Source organism: Cherax quadricarinatus, chromosome 36, assembly GCF_038502225.1.
Source record: "Cherax quadricarinatus isolate ZL_2023a chromosome 36, ASM3850222v1, whole genome shotgun sequence".
NCBI lineage: Eukaryota > Metazoa > Arthropoda > Malacostraca > Decapoda > Parastacidae > Cherax > Cherax quadricarinatus.
The window spans coordinates 3,636,689-3,643,845 of NC_091327.1; the positions used below are offsets into that span (position 1 = coordinate 3,636,689).

A 7,157-nucleotide genomic window follows, 5' to 3' on the forward strand; every position below is an offset into this window, starting at 1 on the left:
TCATCATTGCAGCGGTAAAGAACCTGCTTTCTTGTCATCTGGACTGATTATTCGCGGCTATACTCCGAAGAACGTGCCATTGGGTTGTCACCAACACCTGCGACCCCCCCCCCATCATCAGCCACGGCTACGATTTCAACAACACGCAGTGTCCCAAACACCAGACACCCCAATATCAATATATATATTAGCGTTGAGTTCAAATGTTATTTTTTTCATTTCATTTTTCATTTTTCTTTCAAATAGAATATACCTTTCATGTTTTCTTGTTTTATGTTTGCTTTAATAAATAATAAAGTGTTTATCTTCGTGAATTATTATTTCATTTTCTATTCATTAATTTTCCTGAGGAGGAGCCAGCCTTGGTAATACTGTCTGAAGTTGTTACAGGGCTGAGTAAGCCTTCATATAAGGCTTGGGAGGGAGTGACTTCCAGGACTTTGAACTCTGCTTGAAGACAATTGTGGCCAGATTGTGAACAAGAGGGATTTTGAAGGGCTTGAGGCTGACCCTGACCCTGACCCAGCTCACCCTCTGCCTGTTGTGGCATTGGGGAACACCCTGGGGTTGGAGGCGAGTGGTGAGGATGTGGAAGAGTTGGTGGAAGAGCTAACCGCTGAAGAGCTGCAAGAGCTTCATCTGGAGCAGTATCAGACCACAGCTGAGGAACTTGCTTCAGAGGAGGAGGAAGAGGGAGTGGATGAGGTGCCTTCTTCAAAGATTAAGGAGATTTGTGCCAAGTGGAATGATGTCCAAATGTTTGTGCAGAAGTACCACCCTGACCAAGCTGAAACAAGTCATCTTTGCAACAAGCTGTGACAGAACCATGTCCCATTTTAGGGAAATGTTAAAGAGGCGCCAGAAACAGAGGATTGTGGACAGTTATTTTGTGAGACAGGGGTCCAGTGACTCTCAAGCTGGTCCTAGTGGCATTAAAAGACAGAAGGGAAGTAACCCCAGAGAGGGCTTTATCTGAAGTCCTCATGGAAGGGGATTCTCCTTCCAAACACTAACCCCAACTCCCTCTCTCCTCCTCCCTATCTTCCAGATGCCATCACCAATCTTCAATGAAGTTAAGTAAAAATGTTATTTTATATGTATTACTATACATAATTAAAAACTATAGTATTTGTTGTATGTAAAACTGTAATTAATCTCTATAAAATGTATTTTTTGTGTGAATATTTTTGGGTTTCTAGAACGAATTAATTGTATTTCCATTATTTCTTATGGGAAATATTGCTTCGAATTCCACTTTTCGAATTTAGAACTAGCTCCTGGAACGGATTAAGTTCGATTTTTGAGGTTCCACTGTACATGTATGTGTAGTGTGACCTAAGTGCAAGTAGAAGTATCAAGACATACCTGAAATCTTGCATGTTTATGAGACAGACAAAAGACACCAGCAATCCTACCATCATGTAAAACAATTACAGGTTTTCATTGTACACTCACGTGGCAGGACGGTAGTACCTCCCTGGGCGGTTGCTGTTTACCAACCTACTACCTAGGAATATTGTATTTCTTTCAACACACCGGCCGTATCCCACCAAGGCAGGGTGGTCCAAAAAGAAAAATGAAAGTTTCTCTTTTAAATTTAGTAATTTATATGGGAGAAGGGGTTACTAGCCCCTTGCTCCCGGCATTTTAGTTGCCTCTTACAAAACGCATGGCTTACAGAGGAAGAATTCTGTTCCACTTCCCCATGGAGATAAGAGAAAATAAACAAGAACTAGAAAGAAAATAGAAGAATACCCAGAGGAGTGTGTATACATATGCTTGTACATGTATGTGTAGTGTGACCTAGGTGCAAGTAGAAGTAGCAAGACATACCTGAAATCTTGCATGTTTATGAGACAGACAAAAGACACCAGCAATCCTACCATCATGTAAAACAATTACAGGTTTTCATTGTACACTCACTTGGCAGGACAGTAGTACCTCCCTGGGCGGTTGCTGTTTACCAACCTACTACCTAGGAATATTGTGTTTGTTTTAATAAAAATGTAAAAAAAAAAATCTGACATTCGTAGTCGCACCAGCCTCACTCGCGCATAACGGAGATAGAACACCTCAATTACTGGGAGCGCTTGAGGTTCCTAAACCTGTATTCCCTGGAACGTACGAGGGAGAGATTCATAATTATATACACCTGGAAAATCCTAGAGGGACTAGTACCGAACTTGCACATGAAAATCACTCACTACGAAAGCAAAAGACTTGGCAGACGATGCACCATCCCCCCAATGAAAAGCAGGGGTGTCACTAGCACGTTAAGAGACCATACAATAAGTGTCAGGGGCCCGAGACTGTTCAACTGCCTCCCAGCACACATAAGGGGGATTACCAACAGACCCCTGGCAGTCTTCAAGCTGGCACTGGACAAGCACCTAAAGTCAGTTCCTGATCAGCCGGGCTGTGGCTCGTACGTTGGTTTGCGTGCAGCCAGCAGCAACAGCCTGGTTGATCAGGCTCTGATCCACCAGGAGGCCTGGTCACAGACCGGGCCGCGGGGGCGTTGACCCCCGGAACTCTCTCCAGGAAAACTCCAGGTAAACTCAACAAATGAAATCTCAACACTGTCATTAAGAAGCGAATCATTAACTCATTAGGCTTGGAAACCTCTCTTGCTAGGAGGCACAAGGTGTTCAGGAAGATAGTTGGGCAAATCATTACCATCCAATTTAATATTGATGAGAAGCATGGCTAGTGCAAATTCATCTGCATCCAACATGCCATCTTTATCAATATCAGACATTTCCCATACCTTACCCAGTACAGAATTGGGCAACTTAGACTTCAGCATTTCGTGTTTAGCCGCTGAACCAGTTATCTTGCCATCAACAGGGTTGAGGTTGTCGAAGAGTTGATCATACTTATAATGATCTTTGGCCACTATCCAACGAGGGTCCCCTGCTCATGCATCAGCACCTTCACCTCTCTTGAAACCACAGTACTATAATTCATCACACCATCAAAGGCACCACCATGTATGACAGTATTTTCCTTGTTGGAAGCAGCCTCTTCTACAGGGATCATGGCCATCAAACGAGCAATGTCTTCTGCTAGCATTCTGTCTACGGCTTCCAATAGTCGTGGCTTCATGACATTAAATTTGGTGAAATCATGATGTTGCAACTGTTCCTGCATTCTTTTAATTTCGGGGAAGTCTCCAGGAGAGATCTGGTGTTCTCGTTGAAGCTTATCATAGATTGCACTTAAGTTCTTGATTAGCTCCTTCTTTTTATTTTCTCGGCCAAACATGGAAGGCATTTCTTTCTTCAGCTCTGAGATGATGTACGCATGAACCTTGGCTAGCCGGACATGTTTGACGAGATCATTTAGCTTCCTAAGTGCTGTATTATGGGGCAATGATTGTAAGTCAGAGAAAGAATCTTTCTTTTCAGCTTGCAACAAACTTCCGTTAACATCACAGCGAAGTGGCTGATCCCAAAATGATCCAATATACACTCATGCCACTTCTGGAGTAGCAAGTACTTTCCCTAGAGACCACATTAAGGCACCATATACTCTCATCAGTTGTTGATGATCAACCATATCAGCCTTGTTAAATACAAGGCAGATTTTATCGTCATGACCTTTGAGAGTTTCAACTGAGAACCTAAACTCATCACTAATGTCAAGTTTGTGCACGTCAAAGAGCTGAATAATTCTGTCCACATGCTCAGCAAACCACTCTAGGACCCCAGTGAACTCATAACCTCTATCAACTCTTTGCTTCTCACCAGAAAGGATGCCGGGAGTGTCAACGAGAGACAGCCCCTTCAATACTGTGGAGTTCACTTGTGAACACTGGAACCGATTGAGGAAAGCATTTCCAAACTTGGAGAGAGGTCTAAAGGGCTTCTTGGGGTCCACAACCAAGGCGTTACCAAGGATGGGACCATCAGTGTCACCATACATGACAGTGATGAAGCCATCTGTGGTGGGCTCTGGACCTATCCTGATGCCGGGGAAGTCTCTCTCCAATAGGTAGCGGATGAAAGTGGTCTTACCAGTGGAATACTGCCTCACCAGCAGGATTATGGGCTTGGCATCAAAGTCTGGATCATCAAGGGCGGGGGAGTGGAAGTCGTGGAAGTGATAGTTGGACTCCAGCGGTAACACTTTGGTCTTGTACACCTTCCTCAGACCGTCCAACACAGCGTCGTAGACATCCAGAGGGTGGACAGCATGAGACGAAGTTGACTATCAAGAAGACGAATGGAAAGGTAGAGAAGACGAAGAAGAAAGAGACTGTTGTGGAAACTGTTGTGGAAACATCCAATGCATTCTCGGTACTACCCAACGAATGTGAGTTGACTACTGGGAACGCCACGACAAACGACACCAAGGAAGGTAAGAATATTGTTGTTGTTGGGGATAGCCAGGTTAGATATATGGATAGGGCTTTCTGCTTGAAGGACAGGAGTAGGAGACAGAGTTTGCTTTCCTGGGGCTGGGATGGAGGACATTGTTAGCTGGCTTGACAACATCATGAACGGTAATGGGATCAATCCTATTATCTGCCTCAGTGCTGGAGGCAATGATGTAGGCAAGTGCAGAAGTGAGGACTTATTTAGAAGGTTCAAGACAGCAATAGACATAATTAGGAAGAAGGGGGGGCACCCTATTATATGTGGCATTTTGCCAAGAAGAAGTGTTGGAAATGAATGGTTGTCCAGAGCAATTGGTATTAATTGCTGGCTGGATAAACACTAAGAATAATGCAGTACCATTCATTGACAACTGGGACAACTTCTATGGCCGAAATGAAATGTATGCCAGGGATGGGGTTCACTTATCCAGGGCAGGTGTGGGTTTTCTTGCTAGCTCAGTTGAGGGGGGTTGTTAGGACTTTAAACTAGGATTAGTTAGAGGTATGGGTTTAGAAATGATAAAAAATGAGTATGGATATATTGACTTATGCTCTGATATTAAGAATCTTAATAGTAACTGTCATGGAGTAACTCTAGGTAATGATAATTTCAGAAATTGTGTAAAAACAAAGATGCATAGGAAAAATGTGCAGAAGAAAAAACATATAATGGTAGTATTGTATGCTAACAGTCAAAGTGCAAGAAATAAGATTAATGAACTACATTTGATAGCATGTGCTGGGAACTTTGATGTCATTGCATTAACTGAAACGTGGTATGATTTAAAGAGTCGGGATATGATTGCTGAGTGTAATATTCAAGGGTTTAAGTTGTTCCATTGTGGGAAGGAGGGAGGAGTTGCATTATATGTTCGAGAAAATATTAACTGTTGCATAAAAACAGGTATAAAAATAGATGGAACAGCAACAGAATCTGTTTGGGTAGAGTTTGTAGGTCAAGAAAAGCTAATTCTAGGTGTAATATACCGACCTCCAGGCTTGGATCACGATAGAGGGAGACTTCTTTGGGACGAAATTGTTAGGGCTTCTAGACACAATAACATAGTGATTGTAGGGGAGTTTAACTTTAGTCAAATAGACTGGAATTCTTTGACCGGTAATCTGGAGTCCAGCGACTTTATGGAAACAGTTCAAGACTGTTTTCTGAAGCAGTGTGTAACAGAGCCTACCAGGGTAATAATTTGCTTGACCTAGTCTTGTCAAATAAGGAAACACTCGTAAATAATCTGGAGATCACTGAAGAGCTTGGTGCAAGTGATCACAAATCCATCACTTTTAGCATTAACTGGGAATACAGGAATAATGATAATACAGTAAAAATCCCTGATTTTCGTTCTGCCGATTATAATGGACTTGGGGAACACCTGTCAAATCTTGATTGGGGTTATCTAGCTAATGATTCTATTGACGATGATCATACTTATGATTACGAAGGGATCTCCATTTATGATTCTTTTCTTAATAATGTACACCGTGCTCAGAGTATATACATTCCCCAGAGAGAAATTAGATCTGATAATAACGATCCCAAATGGGTTAAGAGGAGGCTAAAGCATTTATTAGGGGAGAAAAGGGGAATATATAGGCACATCAGAAGGGGAGAGGTTAACCTTACTGACCAATATGTTCAGCTTAAAAGAGAAGTAAAAAAGGGGATTAGAAAGGCTAAACGTGACTATGAAATTAGAGTTGCTAATGAATCAAAGACCAATTCAAAGGGGTTCTTTCAAGTGTATAGGACGAAAGTTAAGGAAAAAGTAGGACCTCTGAAAATTGGGCATGGACAGCTGACGGATAACGAACTGGAAATGTGTTCCATATTTAATGACTATTTTTTGTCAGTTTTTACACAGGAAGACATAAATGAGATTTCAGAAATTAACAATTATTCAGTGCCTGACGAATTCAAATTGACTAACATTACTGTCACGAGGAACATTGTTATCAAACAGATAGACAAACTGAAGCAAAATAAGTCCCCGGGGCCCAACGAGTTATTTTCCAGGGTACTTAAGGAATGCAAGATGGAACTTAGTCAGCCATTAACGAGTGTGTGTTCAATGCATCCATCCTTACTGGTGCTGTGTCAGAGTTGTGGAAGATGGCCAATGTGGTTCCTATATTCAAATCAGGGGATAAGTCCACTCCTTCAAATTACCGTCCAATAAGCCTGACATCTACAGTTGGCAAATTACTAGAATAAATTATAGCTGACATTATTAGAAGTCACCTTGAAGAGCATAACTTGATAAATGAGTCTCAGCATTGGTTTACGAGAGGTCATTTCTGCCTGACAAGCTTACTGACATTCTTCAATAAAACATTTGAGGCAGTAGACAGTGATAAAGAATATGATATTATTTATTTGGATTTTAGTAAAGTCTTCAATAGAGTACCTCACAGGAGACTCTTAAGAAAAGCGGCAGCTCATGGTACAGGAGGTAAAGTTCTAGCATGGATAGAGGCATGGCTTACCAATAGAAAGCAGAGAGTTTCCATTAATGGGTTCAAATCAGAATGGGGCTTAGTTACTAGTGGCGTTCCACAAGGATCAGTTTTGAGCCCTCTCTTGTTCATAATTTACATTAATGACTTTGAAGAAGGGATTACGAGTGACATGAGCAAGTTTGCAGATGATACAAAGATAGGCCGTATGATTCATTCTGAGGAGGATAGCAATGAACTGCAGGAGGATTTAGACTAATTAATGTCTTGGTCTGAAAAGTGGCAGATGAAGTTCAATGTGGATAAGTTTAAG

General features: G+C 41.8%; 1 pseudogene; it reads right to left on the reverse strand.

Moving 5' to 3' along the window:
• Nucleotides 1-1,528: 1,528 nt before the first annotated feature.
• On the reverse strand, nucleotides 1,529-6,683 carry LOC128691263 (EH domain-containing protein 3 pseudogene; annotated as a pseudogene).
• Nucleotides 6,684-7,157: the final 474 nt, after the last annotated feature.